Raw genomic sequence first — 22482 nt, 5'->3', positions numbered from 1 at the left:
GATAACTTGCATATGTTATACTAAAAGTTGGATAAGTACTTAGCGTAAGTAGAAAAATAAGTAAAAACTAGTTCAAAATGTATTTGTGGGCACTCCTTAAAATTATATCCAATAGAAAAAGATACCTAAGGGATTGAAAAAATCTTTAGAAGAGCTATACCCATAGTATTTTGTATGAAACCATTCCACTTGGTAAATACGTTTCCCAGAAACATTTCTCAATAGGCAAACTGATCCTGAAGGGAATGGGAAGTTGACTTTTGCTAAACTGCTCTGCTCTGGTGAGCTCTCTAGAGGCTATGCGACTCCCAGGCCAGAATACTGGGGTCTGCTGCTTCCCCCCACCACTCCTGGGACTGGAGGTACCTGGGAAAAGGAGAGCCCAAGGGTCTTGGAAATTGGCTTGGAGAGCTCATATTCTATCCCGTGAGGGTGGCTTGACCTTATGGAACACTCACCGAGGTGGAGCTGAGCCTAGAGGATGGCTGTGACCTTCTCAAGGGTCCATCTTCCCAGTGACCAGAGAGCATGGCCTGCCAGAGGCACTGCCTGCAGGCCCTGGAGACCACTGACAGATCCTTTATTGGCTTCCCTGGTCCGTTGTTGTCAAGAACCCTGGAGGTTACCATCCTGCTGCCCTAGGACCACCAGCGTGTTCTTGGGGAGCTCACATACATCCCTCTCTCGTTGAAAATGGGTTTTTCCTTCTGTTTTACAGAGGACCCCACAAACTCAGCTCACTCACTGTGGACTTTAATCAATGTTATGTTTGGAGCATTGAGGGTAAGAATACTCAGACACACTCACATATACACATGCATGCTAACCCACATACACGCACACACATAGGTACACAAATGCACATGCATACCTGTGAGCTATAAGTGAAGGCACATTCCTGCACACACACACATAAACTCAGCTTCATTTAGGATCATATAATACTGCTATGTCCTTTGGTTTTCTCATGTCATATTCTCTTCCATTTCCATTTCTACATGTAGGGTTAAATCACACAACAGAACAAACATGTGTGGCTGACCTTTGCATGTTTGAGGCTGCAAGGCTGGAATGGATAGAACATTCTTCAAAATCTTGACAGTTTTTTACTCTTTTGTAGGTCCCATGCTATTTTCTTAGAAGAGCATAAGAAGTGATAAGGTTGAGTGGTGGGTGGGTCAGTCCGTGGAGAAAGAATGCCATGCTGAGATAGAAACTTATTTTGGAGTCAGTGAGGTGTTATGGTAACTTGATTAAAGTTAAATGCATTTAAAAAACAATAGGATTTCCAGCTCCCAGTCTGGCAAGTAAGGAGCTTGAAAATTGTCACTCCATCCTAACAAGTAAAAGTTGATCAAGCTGAAAAATCAATAACTCTAGAGCCCCCCAAGCCTGCCCCTTCCCATCAAGCCTGCAATTTTCCTCTGACTCTGTTCCTGCTTCCTGATCTTCCTCTTTCCTGCTCTGTCTCTGTTCCTTTCTTTCAGCCCAGGGGTCCATGAACAAGGACAATAAGAGGAAATCCGTCTTCCTATGACCAGTGATCAATACTCTGGTCACTCTCTCCTGTGTCCTCAGGGTGCCTGGTGACAGTCCAGAGATCTCTCTGAGAAGACCAATGACAACAATGGCTCAGAGTATTCCTAACCCTTAACTCAGAATGGATTTGGTGGTGGGGGCTCTGGAAAGTCCTAGGCAGTCAGTCCTCAGTCCTGGGAGCAGTAGAAGCTCCTGAAATCAAATGGTCTCTGAGCATGACTTGCTTGGGCAGCTGTGAAATATGGAGCAAAACAATTAGGAACATATAGAGGTTCTTAGTGCACACTTTGGAAGGATAGAAGTAACTGATGGTGATTGAAGCAGTGTCTCCAAGCCTGGGAAGACTAGTAGACAACTGCTTTGATATTCTTTCAGATGTCCTACAGTCTAAAGGAAAAAGAGAGAAGAGGCCCTGGTCCTACTCCCACCACCACTGGATGTAAATTTAAGCCTTGGTCATTCTAGACTTTGAGGCATGGCTTCCAGACACGTGGATTCTTCAGATGAATAGCATTTCATGAAACATGTCACATTGCTGACATAGGCCAAATTTTTATTTTACCAGAAAAAAATTACTTTTATCTTCTAGGACCACTGTTTTTCCTAAAAGAAAAGACATATTTAAATTGTGAACATTGCCTTGGTGGTAGAAGAACCACATCTTGCCCCTCTCTCTTCCTCGGTGCTGCCTATGGAGGTGGCAGCCATCTCTTCCTCAGCATCACGGCTGCCCTCAGGCCGCTTGTGAAGCCCAAGATCATCAAAAAGCGAACCAAGAAGTTCATATGGCACCAGTCTGACCCATACGTCAAATTAAGCCTAACTGGTGGAAACCCGGAGGTACTGACAACTGGGTTCGTAAAAGGTTCAAGGGCCAGATCTTGATGCCCAACCTTGGTTATGGGGCAACAAAAAAAAAAGCACATGCTGCCAAGTGGCTTCTGGAATTTCCTGGTCCACAACGTCAAGGAGCTGGAAGTACTGCTGATGCGCAGCAAATCTTACTGTGCTGAGATCGCTCACAATGTTTCCTCCAAGGACTACAAAGCCATTGTGGAAAGAGCTGCCCAGCTGGCCATCAGAGTCACCAACCCCAATGCCAAGCTGTGCAGCGAAGACAATGAGTACACAGTTCATGTTTTGTGTTTAAATAAAACTGGAAAAACTGGAAAAAAAAAAAAAAAGAACCACATCTTGAGCTGGAGGAAACCTGAGGCCCTGAGAACTTCATGGAGCACGGACCCCATTTGTTCTTAGACAACACACCTCTGGATTTTTACTTGAAGCAGTTTTAAGCCCTGTTATTTGGAGTTTTTCTGTTCTTTATAGGTGAACCTAACCCTAATACAACTCTCACTATTCAGAGTTTTGTCAGGTACACAATTTTAGTTTAACAGTGATTTTTCCTAAGCATTTTGGTGATATGATTTCACCACCTTCTGGCTTGTGTTGTTTCAGTTGACAAGTCTGCTATTTAAATTTCTTCATAAATGATTGGCTGCTTCCTCTTTGCTTTGTATTCTACAATTTCTCTACAATATGCCACGATGAGGATTTTTGTTTTTTGCTTATATTGCTTGGTTTATGATGATCTGTATTTGTGGTTTAATGACTTTTCAAACCTCCGGAAAATTCTCAGCCAGTACATCATCACATACGGCCTCTGAAGTTCAGTTTATGTACCAGATGTAGGAAGCTCAAATGAGTGCAGCTCCCATTCGCACAAGAAGACAAAGCCAGGTAAACTGCAAAGCCATAACTTTTCCTGACCCTATTAGAGAGCTGCAGTTGCAAGGCACCCAAATCATCTAGAATCCAAGGCCACTCCAAAGAGAGTTGGGATATGAGCACCAGCTCACCTGTCTCACAGAAAGGAGGAAGAGCTATGGAATACCAAACAAGTGGCAAGAACAATTCAGCTAAGACTTTAACAAATTGTTAAAGGTCAGGTGCAGGCTAGCATGACCGTATAGTATTTCTGGGATCCCAGGACACAAAAGGAATGATCACAGTCACTTTTAATCTCTTTCCCGGGGACCTCCACCAGGTGCTTATGAGAAAGACTGAAGGTGGATTGAGCAATGAGAGATGGTCCCTCAGTGGTGAAAACATGGAGAAAGAGAGTGGAAAAATAGACTCTTATCCTCTATTAAACAAAAGCATCAAACCACTAAGGTAGGGATGACAAGCCCTGTCACCCCCAGAGAGGAGGTGAAGACCCATTGAAGCTAAGGATGTGGTGAGGAGAAAACTTTCTTGTTGCTGGAACGCAAATGTGATGACTGGAGCTCCAGCAGTCATTTTGGAAGTCATGAACTGAGACGGTGGGACAGGCAGAAGGAGCCAAAGTCCCTGATGCTGCAATGCCAGCCCTGAGGAGCCTGTCACTGAACTTTTAAGTGAGAGGTAACAAACTACTCTTTTGCTTAAACCACTTTTACTGCAGTTTTCTGTTATACCAGCCTGCTAATTCTAACGGAATCAGAACAAGTCCTATGACCCATTTACAGAGGAATCTCACATCCTTGGGGCTTCCCTAGATCATAAACCCTATGTCCACCAAGATTCGGGTAGGCAGGAAGGCAACCTTGGGTTTCTGTGGGAAGACCTCTTTGCAAACTCCAGCTGCTATTTAAAAAAGAAAAAAAAGGAAATTATTTTAGGCACAAATTATTTTAGTGTGGAAGGTATTCCAAGGATAAAATTTTTGAATATTGACATCTGAGCATAAGGTGTCTAAAACTACTGTCCCCACAGATCTCCTCCCAGGTAATCAGGCCTTAGGAAATTATAGGAGCGAAATCAGAGATAAACCGGGTGAATTGCTCTCTCTGGTGGTGACTTTGGATTTATAAAAGGTTGCGACCTGAGCGTTTTGCTGGTTGGTTTTGTTTTAGGACAAAAAAAAATAAAATAAAATAAAATAAAATCTGAGTTTGGAAATTTTAAAACTAATTTTTTGTTTACCTTTGTCTTTAAAAAGTAACCTTGTGTAGGCCGGGCGTGGTGACTCACACCTGTAATCCCAGCACTTTGGAATGCCGAGGTGGGTGGAATGCTTGAGGTCAGGAGTTCAAGACCAGCCTGGCCAACATGGTGAAACCCCGTCTCTACTAAAAACATACAAAAAATTAGCCGGGTGTGGTGGTGAGCGCCTGTAATCCCAGCTACTCATAGGAGGCTGAGGCACGAGAATCGCTTGAGCCAAAAAGGCAGAGGTTGCAGCGAGCCGAGACCTTGCCACCACACTCCAGCCTGGGTGACGGAGTGAGACTCTGTCTCGAAAAAAAAAAGCAACTTTGGTTTCTTTTTTTTTTTTTTAATAATAGTGCACTTACTGTTGAATGAATGGCATTTTCCCCCTACAAAACTTAAATGGCTAAGGGTTTATGATAGAATTCTTTCATAATTTAAAAGTACCATGATTAAACTGATTATTGTGTAAGTAGCTGATGTCTGTATAATTGGGTCTTGTTGGCTGGGTGTGGTGGCTCAGGCCTGTAATCCCAGCACTTTGGGAGGCCGAGGTGGGCGGATCACATGAGGTCAGGAGTTGGAGAACATCCTGGCCAACATGGCGAAACCCTGTCTCTACTAAAAATACAAAAATTAGCTGGATGTGGTGGTACATGGCTGTAATCCCAGCTATACTGGCTGTAATCTTGTCTATACTCTCCCTTTCATTTATCACATGGAATTCTCTCTAAAGTTATTAGGTACCCTCCCTAATCTCTCCCTGAGGCTAGAACAGAATTTTTTTTTTTTTTCAGTTTACTGGTATGTTGTTAAGGTAATACTAACAGGGAGAATACTCTGGATAAATACAATGTAAAATAAATGCCAAGATATTTGGGCTAAGAATGAAAAAGAATATGCATAGTTCTCATACCATTCTTGTGAGTTTCATACCTATGAATTTATTCATACCTATGAAACAAATCTATTGTGGGCATTATCTTATCAAACATTTGAACAAGATTTAATTATTGTACTTGTTAGACGGGGCTAGATTGTGCTGCAATAATAACCTTCCCCCTCACTCCTCACCCTATCTCAATGGCTTAGGCCAACGAAAATTTACTTCTCACTTATACCTCAATTCTGATGCAAATGGGCCACTAAAGCTCTGCTCATCAAAGACACTTTGGGATTCCACTGATAGAAACTTCGACAACCACTATAGAGAGAAAGGAAACACAGGGCATTCTGTGATGTTTCTTAAAGCCTCGCACTAAGCGATATGTATTTCTGCTCAGAATTCACTGGCCAAAGCAAATCCCAAGGCCATACCTACTTGCAAAGGGTGCAAGGCACTGCAAAGAAATGGGCAGGAATGAGAAGTGGCTGAAGATTTGTGAACAGCCCTAAAGTTACCATATTTTCAACAGAAGTATAATCAAAATATAGGATGGCAAGGTAATATATGATATACTGTTTGAAAATTTTTTAAAATGCTTTTGACAAGCAAGAAAAAAGCTCATGAAAGGGAGAAATCTAATTAATATGCTTTCATATCAAGATACAATAGAAAATGACAGAGTAAAGTTAAAGTTGAATTGGATACAACTGAAAGTGCACTTGAAGATTGTGTATGCTATTTTTTGTTTTGTTTGGTTTGGTCTTTGCCATTAACTTGAATACCAATTTGCAGTTGTGTCAAAGTTAATAACCAACAATTTTGAAAGTCCACTTATAAATTTATGTTATATTCCACTTACATTATGAGAATTTCTATTGCTGTGAATAGTGAATGCAAAATGAGTTTGTTCAGTGGCGATTGCTGCTTATTAACATGCATTAAGTCATCACTTCAGGTGGACCTAAAGTGACATGAAAGACCTGAAGTGACATGAAAGGCTTACAAAGTACACTGCTCACTCTTCCCCACTCAGTTCATAATCTGGACTTGCAGAGCCAACTTCACTATCTTTCAGTGGCAAAATGCTACTATGAAGTAAGGACTAGTCACAAAAAACAAGTAAGATTAGTTAGCTAATAGAGCATGAATGCTCCTGAATTAAAAATCAACAAACATGGGCATCAGGAAGAGTTTATATAACCAAAATGAAATTTAAAATTATTATAAGAAGTGAAGTGTTGGAGCCAGCTTGCACTGGCTCACAAAAATTGTTTGCAAGCCTCTCTTTCCAACTCCACATCCAGTGATGCCATGTTGCTAGCTTGAAATCAACCATGTGAGAGTATTTACACCACAGAAATTGGCAGTCACTACAAATCAGGGAATCTTTTAAAGAGCTGGTTATTAAACATTTACCTTAAACATTCGTTGAATAGGAATGACTCAAGAACGATGGTTATTGGTCACTTGTATACTTCTTTGGGAAACCCATTTTCAAATGAGGTTATTTGTCTTTTTATTGTTGGTTTGTTAGAGTTTTTTCATATTTTGGATACCAGACCTTTATCAGATATATGACTTGTAAATATTTTCTTTTATTCTCTGCGTTGTCCTTTTACTCTCATGATGGTAAAATTTTGCAGCACAAAAGTTTTTAATTTTGATTTAGTCCAATTTATCTTTTTCTTTCTTTGGTTGCTTTAGGTGTCATATCTAAGAAACTGTTGCTTAATGCAAGGTTACAAAGATTTACTCCTGTATTTTTTGTCCTAGAGTTTTATAGTTTTAGCTTTTACATTTAGATCTTTGATCTATTTTGAGTTAATTTTATATATGTGGTGAAGTAGGTGTCTAAGTTTATTCTTTTGCATGTTCACATGTAGTTGTCCTAAACCAACTGTTGAAAGACTATCCTTTCCCCATTGAATTATCTTGTTACCCCTATCAAAAATTAGTTGACCATAAATGTATAGGTTTATTTCTAGACCATAAATTCTATTCCGTTGATTTATATTTTTAGATTTATGCCAGTGCATGTTGTCAATCTCTACACAAAGTGAATTTTGATAGGAAATGCATTTACTCTGTAGATCAAGTTAGGGAATATTGCCATCTAAGCAATATTAAGTCTTATAATCCATGAACAAGGAGTGTTTTTCCATTTATTCAGTTATTTAAAAAATTTCTTTTAACAATCTTTTTAAAATTTATAAAGGTAAGAAATTTATTTGGCTGATAGTTTTGGGGGTGAAAAGTCCAAGACTAAGGGGGCACATCTGATCATGGCCTTCTTTCTGAATCATCCCATGGCAGAAAGAGGAAGGATTGAGAGGAACCAACCTATCCAGAGGAAGAGATAACCAAATCCATCTGTATTAGTTCATTGTCACATTGCTATAAAGACATACTGGAGACTGGGTAACTTATGGAAAAAAGAGGTGTAATTGGCTCTGGTTCTGCAGGCTGAACAGGAGGCATGGCTGGGGAGCCCTCCAGAAACTTAAAATCGTGGCAGAAGGGTGAAGAAGAAACAAGCAAGTCTTCGCATGGCAGCAGGAGAGAGTGAGTGAAAGGGGAAGTGCCACACACTTTTAAACCATCATATTTCATGAGAACTCACTCACCAACATGAGAACAGCAAAGGGGAAATCCTCTGCCATGATCCAACCACCTCCCACCAGGTCTCTCCCACAACATTGGGTATTACAATTCAACATGAGATTTGAGTGGGGACACAGAGCCAAACCATATCACCATCCTTTTGTCAGGAACACATTCCTGCAATAACTAATCCAGTTCCCCAATACCAGCATTAATCCATTCATAAGGGAAGATCCCCATGACCTAATAACCTCAACTTAATAGTCCTGTGCACACTCTGGCAGCACATATACTAAAATTGGAATGATACAGAGAGGATTAGCATTGCCCCTTTGCAAAGATGACATGCAAATTCATGAAGCATTTTATATATGTATTTTTAAACTGTAAGGATTTAATTTTATTACCATATTTCTTTTTTAAAAAGTAACTTTTATTTAGGTTCAGAAATACATGTTCAGGTTTGTTACATAGGTAAATTGCATGCCACAGGAATTTGGTGTACAGATTATTTCATCACCCAGGTAATAAGCACAGTACCCAGGTATCTGTTATTCCCTTCTTTGTGTCCATATGTACTCAATGTTTAGTTCCCACTTAAAAGTGAGAACATGAGGTATTTGGTTTTCTGTTTTTCCATTAGTTTGTTTAGGATGATGGGCTCCATCTCCATCCATGTTGCTACAAAGGACATCATCTTGTTCTTTTTATGGCTGCATAGTATTCCATGATGTATATACATGACATTTTCTTTATCTAGTCTATCATTGATGGACATTTGCATTGATTCCATGTCTTTGCTATTGTGAATAGTGCTCCAGTGAACATATGTGTGCATGCATCTTTATGGTAGAGTGATTTATATTTTTAGGGGCATATACCGAATAATGGGATTGCTGAGTTGAATGGTAATTCTATTTTAAGTTCTTTGAGAAATCACCAAACCATTTTCCACAATGGCTGAACTAATTTACATTCCCACCAGCAGTGCATAAGCATTCTCTTTTCTTTGCAACCTCTCCAGCATCTTTTATTTTTTGAGTTTTTAATAATAGCCATTCTGACTAGTGTGAGATGGTGTCTCACTGTGGTTTTGATTTGCATTGCTCTAATGATTAGTAATGTTGAGTGTTTTTTCATATGCTTGTTGGTCATGTGTATGTCTTCTTTTGAAAAGTAATCACTTTCATATCTTTTGCCCACTTTTTTTATGGGGCTCTTTGTTTTTTGCTTGTAAATTTGTTTGAATTCCTTATAGATTCTGGATATTGAATCTTTGTCAGGTACATGGTTTGCACATATTTTCTCACATTCTGTAGGTTGTCTCTTTATTCTGCTGATAGTTTCTTTTGCTGGGCAGAAGCTCTTTAGTTTAATGAGATCCTATTTGTCAACTTTTGTTTTTGTTGCAATTGCTTCTGGGATTTTTGTCATGAAAATGCTGGGTCTTTGCTGGGTCCTATATTGAGAATGATATTTCCAAGGTTATCTTCAGGGTTTTTGTAGTTTTAGGTTTTACATTTAAGTCTTTAATCCATCTTGAGTTGATTTTTTGTATAGGGTGTAAGGGAGGCAGCTCAGTTTCAGTCTTCTGCGTATGGCTAGCCAATTACCCCGGTATAAATTATTGAATAAATAAATGGTGCAATAAATGATGCTAGGTAATTGGCTAGCCAAATGTATTTTTCCCATTGCTTGTTTTTGTCGACTTTGTCAAAGATCTGTTGGTTGTAGGTATGTGGCTTTATTTCTGGACTCTGTATTTTCCATTTGTCTATGTGTCTGTTTTTGTACCAACACCATGCTGTTTTGGTTACTGTAGCCTTGTAGTATAGTTCAAAGTTGGGGGGTAATGTGATGCCTCCAGCTTTAATCTTTTTGCTTAGGATTGTCTTGGCTATTCAAGTTTTGGTTCTATGTGGATTTTAAAATAGTTTTTTCTAATTCTGTGAAAAATGTTATTGGTAGTTTGTTGGGAATAACATTGAATCTGTAAGTTGCTTTGGGTAGTGTGGCCATTTTAACAATATTGATTCTTCCTATTAATAAGCATGGAATGTTTTTCCATTTGTTTGTGTCATCTCTGATTTCTTTGAGCAGTGTTTTGTAATTCTTTTGTAGAGATCTTTCACCTCCCAGGATAGCTGTATTCCTAGGTATTTCATTCTTTTTGAGGCTATTGTCAATGGGATTGTGTCCTTGATTTGGCTCTCAGGTTGGAAATTGTTGGTGTATAGAAATGATACTGATTTTTGCACATTGATTTTTTGTCCTGAAACTTTGCTAAAGTTGTTTATCAGATCAAAGTGCTTTGGGGCAGAGACTATGGGTTTTTCTAGGCATAGAATCATATAATCTGTGAAGAGAAACAGTTTGACTTCCTTTATTCCTGTTTGGATGACTTTTATTTCTTTCTCTTGCCTGATTGTTTTGGCTAGGACTTCCAGTACTATGTTGAATAGAAGTGGTGAGAGAGGGCATCCTTATCTTGTTCTGGTTCTCCAGGGGAATGCTTCAAGCTTTTGCCCATTCAGTATGATGTTAGCTGTGAGTTTGTCATAGATGGTCCCTATTATTTTGAGGTATTCCTTCAATGCTGAGTTTGTTGAGGGTTTTTAACATAAAGCGATGCTGAATTTTATCAAAATTATGCGTCTACTGAGAGGATCATGCGGTTTTTGTTTTTAGTTCTATTTATGTGATAAATCACATTTATTGATTTGCATATATTGAACCAACATTACATCCCAGGGATGAAGCCTACTTGATCATGGTGGATTAGCTTTTTGATGTGCTGCTGGATTTGGTTTACCAGTATGTTGTTGAGGATTTTTGCATCTATGTTTGTCAAGGATGTTGGCCTGAAGTTTCCCTTTATTGTTGTGCCTTTGCCAGCTTTTGGTATCAGGATGATGCTGGCCTCATAGTATGAGTTAGGGAGAAGTCCCTACTCAACATTTTGGAATAGTTTCAGTAGGAATGGTACCAACTCTTCTTTATATTAATACATCTCTTAGAATTTGTCTGTGAATCCATCTGGTTCTGGGCTTTTTCTGGTTGGTAGGCCTTTTGCTACTGATTCAATTTAGGAACATATTGTTCTGTTCAAGGATTCGATTTCTTCCAGGTTCAATGTTGGGAGGTTGTATGTTTCCAGGAATGTATTAATTTCTTCTACGTCTTCTAGCTTGTGTGCATAGAGGTGTTTATAGTAGTCCCTGAGGGTTTTTTGTATTTCTGTGGGGTTGCTGGTAATGTCCCCTTTTTCATTTCTGATTGTGTTTTTTTGATCTTCTCTTTTTTCTTTATTAATCTAGCTAACAATGTATTTTATATATTATATATATATATATATATATATATATGATTTGTTCTTTCAAATAACCAACTTCTGGATTCATTGGTCTTTTATATCTTTTTTGTGACTCACTTTCCTTCAGTTCAGCTCTGATTTTGGTTACTTCCTGTCTTCTGCTAGCTTTGGGGTTGGTTTACTCGTGTTTCTCTATTTCCTCTAAGTGTGATGTCAGGTTGCTAATTTGAGATCTTTCTAATTTTTTGATGTGGGTGTTTAGTACTATTAGCTTCCCTCTTAACATTGCTTTAGCTATGTCTCAGAGATTCTGGTATGTTGTATCATTGTTCTCATTGATTCAAAGAACTTCTTGATTTCTACTTTAATTTTGTTGTTTATCCAAAAGTTATCTGGGGACAGGTTATTTAATTTCCATGCAAATGTATGGTTTTGAGCAATTTTCTTAGTATTGATTTCTATTTTTTTTATGCTGTGGTCCAAGAGTGTGATTGGTGTGATTTTGGTTTCTTTGAATTTGTTGAGCATTGTTTTTTGGTCGATCGTGTGGATGACTTCAAAGTATGTGCCATGTACAGGTAGGAAGAATGTACACACTGTTGTTTTGGGGTGGAGAGTTCTGTCAATGTCTATTAGGTTCATTTGGTCAAGTGTCAAGTTCAGTTTCTTTGTAAGTCTCTAAGAATTTGCTTTTTGAATCTGAGTGCTCCTGTGCTGGATGCAGATATATTTAGGATAGTTAGGTCTTCTTGTTGAATTGAACTTTTTACCATTATGTAATGTTCTTTGTCTTTTTTGATCTTTGTTGGCTTAAGTTCTGTTTTGTCTGAAATTAGATAGCGACCTCTGCTTTTTCTGTTTTCTGTTTGCTTGGTACATTTTCTCCATCTTTTTACTTTGAGCTGATAGGTCTCATTGCGTGTGAGATAAGTCTCTTGAAGATAGCATACCATTGAGTGTTGCTTCTTTATCCAACTTGCCACTCTGTGACTTTTAATTGGGATATTTAGCCCTTTTACATTCAAAGTTAATGTTGATATGTGTGGATTTGATCTTGTTATCACATTGTTAGCTGGTTATTATGCAGATTTGTTTGTGTGGTTGCTCAGTAGTGTCAATGGTCTATTTACTTAAGTGTGTTTTTGTAGTGGCCAATGTATTAGGTCATTCTTGCATTGCTATAAAGAAATACCTGAGACTGGATAATTTATAAAGAAAAGAGGTTTAATTGGCTAATGGTTCTACAGGCTACACAGGAAGCGTGGGGCTAACATCTGATTCTGGGGAGGTCTCAGGAAGCTTACAATCATGGCAGAAGGTAAAGGGGGTACAGGGATGTCACATGGTGAAAGCAGAAGCAAGAGAGAATGGTGGGGTGTTATGGGAAGTCAGGGACCCTGAACAGAGGGACCAGCCAGAGCCGAGGTAGAAGAACATAAAATGTGAAGATTTCATGGACATTTATCAGTTCCCAAAATTAATACTTTTATAATTTCTTATGCCTGTCTTTACTGCAATCTCTGAACATAAATTGTGAAGATTTCATGGACATTTATCACTTCCCTAATAATACTCTTATAATTTCTTATGCCTGTCTTTACTTTAATCTCTTAATCCTGTTATCTTTGTAAGCTGAGAATGTACGTCACCTCAGGACCGCTATTGTACAAATTGATTGTAGAACATGTGTGTTTGAACAATATGAAATCAGTGCACCCTGAAAAAGAACAGAATAACGGTGATTTTCAGGGAACAAGGGAAGATAACGATAAGGTCTGACTGCCTGTGGGGTTGGGCAGAATAGAGCCATATTTTTCTTCTTGCAGGGAGCCTATAAACAGACATGCGAGTAGGGGAAATATCACTGAATTCTTTTCCCAGCAAGGAATATTAATAATTGATACACTGGGGAAGGAATGCATTCTTGTGGGGAGGTCTATAGATGGCCGCTTTGAGAGTGTCTGTCTTATGCGGTTAAGATAAGGACTGAAATACGCCCTGGTCTCCTGCAGTACCCTCAGGCTTACTAGGATTGGGAAATTCCAGCCTGGTAAATTCTAGTCAGACTGGTTCTCTGCTCTCAAACCCTGTTTCCTGTTAAGATGTTTATCAAGACAATGCGTGCACAGCAGGACATAGACCCGCATCAGTAATTCTAATTTTGCCTTCGCCTTGTGATCTTTATAGCCCTTTGAAGCATGTGATCCTTGTGACCTACTCCCTGTTCGTATACCCCCTCCCCTTTTAAAATCCCTAATAAAAACTTGCTGGTTTTGTGGCTTGGGGTCATCATCATGGTCCTAACAATATGTGATGACACCCCCGGAGGCCCAGCTCTAAAATTTCTCTCTTTGCACTCTTTCTCTTTATTTCTCAGACTGGCCAACACTTAAGGAAAATAGAAATGAATGTACGTTGAAATATTGGGGGCTGGTTCCCCTGATACTGGGGGAGGTGCTACACACTTTTAAATGACCAGATCTTGTGTGAACTCAGAGTGAGAGCTCACTTGTCACCAAGTCATGGCCCAAGCCATTCATGTGGGATCCACCCACTTGATCCAAACACCTGCCTCCAGGCCCTACCGCCAAGATTGGAGATTACATTTCAACATGACATTTGGGTGGGGACAAATATCCAGATTATATCAGCTGGTAATGGTCTTTCTTTAACATATTTAATACTCCCTTCAGGACCTCTTGTAAGACAAGTCTGGTAGTAATGAATTGCCTTAGCAATTGTTTGTCTGACATGGATCTTATTTCTCCTTCACTTATGGAGCTTAGTTCGGCTGATTATGAAACTCTTGGTTGACATCTCTTTTCTTTAAGAATGCTAAATGTTTGCAGCATAATTCACAATTGCAATTATATGGAATCATCCTAACTGCCAACTAACTGATAAGTGGATACAAATATATGGTATCTATCTATCTATCTATCTATCTATCTATCTATCTATCTATCTATCTATCTATCCATCCATCCACACACCATGGAATACTATGCATTCATGAAAAAGAATGAAATACTGTCTTTTGCAGTAACTTTGAAGGAACTAGAGTCCATTATCCTAAGAGTAAAAACTTGAACAGAAAACCAAATACAGAATGTTCTCATTTGTAGGTGGGAGCTAAGCTATGGGTACACAAAGGCATACAGAATGGTATAATGAACATTGTGGACTCAGAATGGAGAAGGGTGGAAAAGGGGTTCAGGATGAACAATTACCTACTGGTACAATACACACTATTTAGGTGGTGAATACACTAAAAGCCCAGGCTTCACCGCTATACAATTCATCCACTGTACAATTCATTCATTCATCATGTAGCTAAAAACCACTTGTACCCCTAAGCTGTTGAGATTAAAAACAAACAAAACAAAACAAAACAAAAAAGAATGCTAAATATAGGCCCCCAGTCTTTTCTGGCTTGTATGATTTCTGCTGAAAGTCTGCTGCTAGCTGGTTCTCTTTGTAGGTGACCTGCCCCTTCTCTCTAGCTTCCTTTAATACTTTTTTCTTTCATTTCAACCTTAGAGAATCTGATGACTATGTTTCTTGGTGATGGCCATCTTATCTAGTATCTTGCAGGGGTCTCTGAATTTCCTGAATGTGGTCCTCTCTAGTGAGGTTGGGGAAATTTTCATGGATGATAGCTTGAAATACGTTTCCAAGTTGCTTGCTTTCTCTCCTTCTCTTTCAGGGATTCTAGTGAGTCATAGATTTTGTCTCTTTACATAATCTCATATTTCTTAGAGGTTTTGTTCATTCTTCTTTAGTTTTTTTCTTTATTTTTGTCTGAGTTATTTTGGATAACCAGTCTTTGAGCTCTGAGATTCTTTCTTCAGCTTCATCAATTCTGCTGTTAATACTTCTGATTGTATTATAAAATTCTTGAAGTGAGTTTTTTGGCTCTATCAAATCAGTATGGTTCTTTCTGAAAATGGCCATTTTGTCTTTCAACTCCTATATTGTTTTATTGTATTCCCTAGAATCCTTGGATTGGGTTTTGGCTTTCTCCTGAATCTCAATGATCTTTGTTCCTATACACATTCTAAATTCTGTTTTTGTCATTCAACCATTTCACTTGGTTAAGAACCATTGCTGGGTAACTAGTGTTGTCATTTGGAGGTAAAAAGACCTCTGACTTTTTGAGTGGCCAGAGTTCTTGTGCTGATTCCTTCTCATATGTGTGGGCTGATGTTTCTTCAATCTTTGAAGCTGCTGTCCTTTGGACAGGTTTATTTGCTTTTATCTTCATTGATGCCCTTGGGGGTTTGATTGTGGTATAAGATGGGTCCTGTTGGCTGGCTTTGTTTCTGGAAGATGTTAGGGGGCCAAGGCTCGACTCAGCACTCCTAAGCTGCAGGCTCTAACTCTGGGGGGCTGGAATGAGGCCCCCAGCTTTGTTCTCTGGCCCCTTGAGGTTAGGAACCAGCCATGCTAGAGGGACAGAGGTATTCTTGGGCCGCTGGTCACGACACTCTGATGGGTGATACCAGCCAAAGAACTTTGTCAGGGTGATGGCAGCAGGATCCGTGTGTGTTTGTGTGTGTCAGCAGCAACAGCAGCAGCAGCATAGCAGGGTGCATGCTTGTTGGCTGGGGTAGGGTCCTGGTGGCTGTGAGGCTGAGGGCCACCACGTGTGTGTGTTTGTGCTAGTGGTGGTGGCAGTGTGGGGTGGGAGGTGGGGCCTGTGTGCCTGTGTTCACACTGGCAATGGCAGCATGGCTGGGGCAGGGGTAGGCTCATGCCTGCAGTAGTAGCACAGTGAGGTTCACATGCACACATGCAGCAGCGGGGGAGGGGAGGTGAGCTCTGCCCACACACACATGTGCTGGGAAAGTGGTCGGGGGTTGGCTGTGAGCAAATGTGTGCTGGTAAAGTGGCATGGGGAAGGCTGCCACAGAGGGAGGGTGTGGTGGGCTGATGTTCATCAGCAGGGGCCACTCTGCTTGAGTGCTCTGATGGTCAGGTGCAGTCTGCTGGTGAAGGAACTATGATGCAGGTCCCCAGGAGGCATGCCAGTTGGGTATCCAAGGCTGCACTGAAAGCAGGCATGGGCAGGCTGGGGCCCCAGGAGAGGTCAGCAGACAGGAGGGCACTCAGATCAGACTGGCTTGTCTCACTGGCAAGACCATCCTGCTCTGTTGAAATTGGACAGTTCCCCTAAGGCTAAAATCTCCTAGGAGATCATGGTGAGCCTTGTGTTATGGGCATCCCCAGCTGTGCTCCACCACAGACATTCCCACACTAAACCCTCTGGGCTCTACAAAGGCTGGAGTCCTGCCCTTACTACCTCTCTAAGCAGCTCCCCCTGCCAGCTCAAGTGTCTTTGAAGTTGTGGGGTCTCCTGCTGCCAGGATTCTAGAGGTCTGTGGCAAAAGTGGGTCACGCCTTGCCTGCTCAACTCACCTGTTCCCCAGAGTTGTTGGGGGCCAGGAATGTGTCCCAAGGTATGATGGCCCATGCAAGGTTCCCAGCTTTCTCTCCCCTTCAGCCCAGCATCTGTGTCCTCCCTCCATCCACTCTCAGTGCCTTCCCTCAGTGCACCAGTCTTCCTTATGTCACCATCCTTAGGTGGCAGACGTTCCTCCTGGCTGCATCTAGTTAGCTGTCTTACTGAGCTCCTGCAGGTCACAGGATGATAGAGGCTGCAGCAGAGTCACCTAGGGCCTCCTGGAGCAGAAAACATAAAGTAGTGGAGATAGGACCCAAGCTGGGTGAGTAGGTACAAAAAGGCAAAGACTCTGCCAGATAACAATGTTTTGTAGTTTTTAGTTTGCAAATCTTGCATTCTTTTGTTCAATTTGTTCTTAAATATTCATTGCTTTGGATGCCATTATAAAGGAAATTGCCTTCTTAATTTCATTTCATTTTCAGATTGTTTATTGCTAGTAAGTAGAAATACAACTGATTTTTATATATTGATCTTATATCCTGTAACTTTGCTGAACTTGTTAATTAGCTCTAATAGTTTTCTTAAAAATTCCTTAGAATTTCCTATGTACAAATTTAACTTCTTTGTTTCTAACCTGGATGCCTTTTATTTTCTTGCCTAATTGCCCTGGCTAGAACCTCCAGTACAATGTTGAACAGAGTTGGCTGAGAAGACATTCTTGTCTTATTCCTGATCTTAGAGAGAAAGCTTGCAGTCTCTCGTCATTAAATATGTTAGTTGTAGGGTCTTTTTTAATAGATGCCGTTTATTGCATAGAGGAAATTCCCTTCTTATCCTAGTTTATTGAGTATTTTATCATAAAAGAGAGTTGAATTTTGTCAAATGCTTTTTCTGCATCTGTTGATATGACTGTGACATTTTCCTCCTTTACAATGTAATATGGAGTATTACACTGAAATATTTTCATATGTTGAATGAATGCCAGGTAGGACAAATCCTACTTGGTCATGGTGTATAATCCTTTTTATATATTGCTGTATTTAGTTTGTTAGTGTTTTTCCTGAAGATTTTTGTGTCTATTTTCATAAGGGATTTGGTCTGTAGGTTTTTTTCTTGTGATGTCTTTGGTTTTGTTATCAGGATAATAATGTTGTTCACATTTAATTGTTATGTATGCCTTCAGAGTAGGTGAAAGGCTGGTGCAGTTGTCAGAGGCGTGTGAACCAGAGCAACTCCATCTTGAATAGGAGCTGGGTAAAATGAGGCTGAGACCTACTGGGCTGCATTCTCAGATGGTTAAGGCATTCTAAGTCACAGGATGAGATAGGAGGTCAGCACAAGACACAGGTTATAAAGATCTTGCTGATGAAACAGGTTGCAGTAAAGAAGCCAGCTAAAACCCACCAAAACCAAGATGGCGATGAGAGTGACCTCTGGTCGTCCTCACTGCTACTCTCCTACCAGCACCATGACAGTTTACAGCCATGGCAACATCAGGAAGTTACCCTATATGGTCTAAAAAGGAGAGGCAGGAATAATCCACCCCTTGTTAAACATATAATCAAGAAATAACCATAAAAATGGCCAACCAGCAGCCCTTGGGGCTGCTCTGTCTATGGAGTAGCCATTCTTTTATTCCTTTACTTTCTTAATAAACTTGCTTTCAATTTACTATATGGACTTGTCTTGAATTCTTTCTTGCACAAGACCCAAGAACCCTCTCCTGGGGTCTGGATACAGACCCATTTCCTGTAACATCTTTCTGGCAACCACAGAAGGGACTATAGCACAGAAACCCCTGACTCAAAGGCTAACTTTGGGTAAGTGGTGGAGTCCTGTAACATCTTTCTGCTGATCATGGAAGTGACTATAGTGTGGAAACCCCCAACCCAATGGCTACCTTTGGGTAAGTGGTGGGCCACAGACCTCCCTGGCCTGCCTAGAGGATTTCTCAGTCAATGCTTGTTAACACTCCAGCTTTGCTGGGCCAAAGGCTCTGTCATTCTTTTCTCTTCCCAAACATCTGAGCAGATCCACTCCAGCTTTCTGGTGTTACAGGCAAGGCATCTTGGTTAGTATGTAGACTCAGATCCCATTTCCATCCTTCTCCCAGGAAGATTCTTAGATCCTCTTCAATCCAGCAGTCACTGGAAAACTCTATTCCCAGAGGTGTGATCAACAGGGTGCTGAGGAACCATGGTTGCCTTTCCTGTTAATCACAGCCACCTTCCTGTTCTCTTGTAACTGGATCTGGCTTTCCCTGGAGGCTGCCATGGTGGGAAGGTGATGTTAGAGGGGCCTGCTGTGCTTAGTCTGTCTCTGGGTCAGGGTCAGGGCCCCTCTGCCTCTGGCTGCCTTAATCTTCGCTCTGCTAAGACCAGAGTGATTTCAGGCAAGGGAAGCAACTGGGACCCTGAAAACCGTCCCTCTTTAGTCCACTCCCCCATCTGTGCCCCAGTCCTTTCGCTTCCAAGGGGATGCCATTTTGATTGCTGTTTGTATATTATTAAAATGTTTTTATATTAAAAATGTTTGGTTGGTCTGAAAATTAAAAGAACTTCATTTAGGAAAAAATAATTAAAAAACATCTGAGGATGTTTCTTTAACATCTTTCTTATGAACCACGGAAGGGACGATACTGAGCAGACCCTCCAATGCAAAGGAAATAGACTGCAGCACTGACTGGCGGACTTTGGGTAAGTGGGGCGCATATACCGGGTAAAGAATGGGATTGGGTTAGAGGCCCAATTTAAAGGAGTTAGAGTCTCTCCTAAGACATAGTGGGTTACAGCCCCCTCTTAATAAAAGGCAAGAACGCCTGACCAACTGGGTTAGAGGCCCAACTTATGAGGGTTAGAGTCCCTTCTAAGATTTAGGGGGTTAGAGGCCCCTGTCGGTAAAGTCCCTCTTGGTAAAGTCCCTTTTGGCTAAGAACGAATTTAGCACTATGGAAATTAATTGCTGTTCTCTTGGAAATAATCTGCTTTGCACTCTTTGCTGATGGCTGTGGGTGACAGGGTTAAGCATGTACAGGATCGGGGGCATGGGGAGCATTTTCCTTCCTAAAAAGGGGAAACTTGAGAGCTGATGGCACTGCTGGAAAAAATTCCTTCATGATCAGCAAGCGGCTGCCCGAACTTTTCAGTGTCGCTGCAATGGGTGTGTCTTTCTCTGGCCTCCCTGAGTGCCTTCCTCACCCTGCCTTAGGCAATCCTTTCTCCTCTCTCTCTTTGTGCAAACTGGTTGAATGAATGGTAAAAATCACTGTTTATCTCCTCTGTAAAGTTTTGATTAATGGAAGAATTAATTCATGAGGCTAGTCTTAAGCTGTAGTGAATTTGGTACGTTTTGTGTGTCTTTCTGTGTTCTATAATGCAGAGGAGTACTTTAGGATAGAACACAGGCCTAAGACACCTACCTGTAAGCCTGCTTTTCAAGACAGCCCAGTAAACCAGTCAGTTACAAACTTTGCTGCAGGTTCCTGAAAAAACTGGATGAGATTTCCTTCCTGTCTTGTATGTCCTTGGGAGCTTGACCTTGTAACCATGTGGCCGTGTTCTCTTTTCACAATGGCAGGCTGGGTTCAGGGTTTGATTCCTGGCTTGGGTATAAGTCCTCTATCTTCTGTCTATGTATTTATATGAATTATGTGTGTGTAATATAAAATAGCTAGATTAATTGGTTTAAAAATAAGTGCTTAAATCAAATATTTTGTCAAAAAAGTTAAAAAGTGTAATGTCTTTTGGTTCATATGACTTAAGTAATCTTTGGGAAATAAAAACAGTTTTAAAGATTATTGGTAAAATAAAAATATTTTCAAAAATGTAAATATTTGGTCTAAATTATGCAGGTCAGATATTAAGTTTCCTAAATGCTTTAAGGTCATAAACTGCTTCTTTGACTTTTAAAAGTTGTTCAATTTATTTTGGAGCATTGATTCTAGATAAGGCCTGGGGACATGTGAAATTAGCCATGCCCCCTAGCTATGCTAAGAAAGTTCTTCATAAAATGCCACTGTGATTCTTAACTATTCAACTTGTCTGCTTTACTGCTAGGTAAGGCCTCAGACACGTGGAGTGCTCTTGTTTGACTGTGTGAGTGAGCTGGTTATTCAGTCATCGTCTCTCTGATTAACACTTCTTTACCTTGGTTTGAGTGGAGATTCTGAAACTCGCTTTCTCTTTGCTGGCTGGTTCCCTGCTGGACTCTCGACAGGGGCATTAGAGGGAGATTGGGAGGCTGGAGGAGGAAGACAGGACATGCTCACTGATTCCTATTTCATTCTCTTTCATTGTGAGTAGCCTCAGCGATGCTTTTCACGGGCAACAGTGACTGGTTCCAGTTTGCAGTTTTCCCCACTCTCAGAAGTAGTCTCATTGGGCCTCCTCAGAGATATCAGCACCAGGGTCACACTATCCTCAGAGATCTGTGTTCCAGTTCCATGTGGGCCCCTCCTCTGAGCCAGAAAAGAAGATATTTTATATGCAATCTCATTGTTAAAAAATGTTACACATATATTCTAGCTAGGTTAGATTAACCAATCTTTATTAAGGAAGAAACTGCTAATTTACCCCATAGTGAAGATCGAGACCTACTGACTTGGGGCAGTGACTTATTGAAGACAAAACAAAACAGAATAATATTGGTATTATTTCATTAATTGTATCAATGTTGAAACTGTATTGATTTCATAATAGCTCTGAAGATAACGTTTGACAAATACGGAAAGGTTCATGGTACCCAAAGACTAAATCTTCCTGGTGCTAGAGGCCACCCTATGAGCAAGCATGGAAATGGGACATGTGACCCAGCCTTAGTAAAATTAACAGGAACCATAGGTCACAAATGACAGTGCTCTTCTATGAGAAGCCTTAAGAAATAATATCTTGTTGGGAGCAGTAGCTTGAGAATTTAAAGAGATCCTAATAGTTAGGCAGGAATATCGTCATGCCTATTCAGCCTGAAGAAGTTACTGATCGGGTCATTAAACTCCTCAGAAAAATAAAGTGGTAAGGATTAGAGAATGCTGCCATGTGCTGCACAAGGAAGTTTTGGTCCATGACAGACTGCATATATGGTGGAGGTCCCATAAGATTATAATGTCATAATACCGTATTGTTACTATGCCTCTTCTATGTTTAGATACACAAATACTTACCATTGTGTTACAAATGCCTACAGTATTGAGGACTGTAACATACTGTGCAGGCTTGCAGCCTAGGAATATGCTTTACTTTGATTTATGTTCAAGTATCATTCTCCCTTAGATTTTGTGAGGTTGAAAGGTAATTGTCTAAACCGGATGTGAATGGAGAGGGGGCCTCCGGAGAGCAAAGGGCCCTCTGTTCCCCTTCCTAATATTAATAGACTATACCATACAGCCTAGGTGTACAGTAGGCTGTGCCATCTTAAGTTTGTGTAAGTGCACTCCATGATGTTCCTGCAACACAAAATCACCTAGCAACACATTTCTCAGAATGTATCTGTCATTAAGTGACACGTGACTATTTGCACTGTTGACCTCAAGTACACAAATAGATCAGACAAGTGGAGAAAGACCTCATTCTACTTCATTCTAATTTAAATGCAGGTGCTGTCCGTAGTTAGGAAAATGTGAAGGAGCAATCAGCCTCCAGTGATATTCAAGTCTAATTAAAAACTCTTCTTGGACTGTTTAGTTCAAAGCTCCCTCTTAATCTTCCAGGAGCTTAATCCTCCACACAAAGTATATGAAGACACAAAAATGTAGAAAGTATGTGAAATAGC

The 22482-nt window shown here is 40.5% G+C and overlaps 1 non-coding gene and 1 pseudogene across 1 annotated transcript; both read left to right on the top strand.

Moving 5' to 3' along the window:
- The first annotated feature begins 528 nt into the window (after window positions 1-528).
- Window positions 529-2909, top strand: LOC100973992 (uncharacterized; annotated as a pseudogene).
- A 5358-nt stretch (window positions 2910-8267) lies between these two features.
- On the top strand, window positions 8268-8374 carry LOC112440177 (U6 spliceosomal RNA). The gene has a single exon (XR_003028365.1). It is a non-coding gene; the product is annotated as a U6 spliceosomal RNA (small nuclear RNA).
- Window positions 8375-22482: the final 14108 nt, after the last annotated feature.

The sequence above is a fragment of the Pan paniscus genome, chromosome 5 (assembly GCF_029289425.2).
Source record: "Pan paniscus chromosome 5, NHGRI_mPanPan1-v2.0_pri, whole genome shotgun sequence".
Taxonomy (NCBI): domain Eukaryota; kingdom Metazoa; phylum Chordata; class Mammalia; order Primates; family Hominidae; genus Pan; species Pan paniscus.
This window is presented reverse-complemented; position numbering and strand designations above follow the sequence as displayed.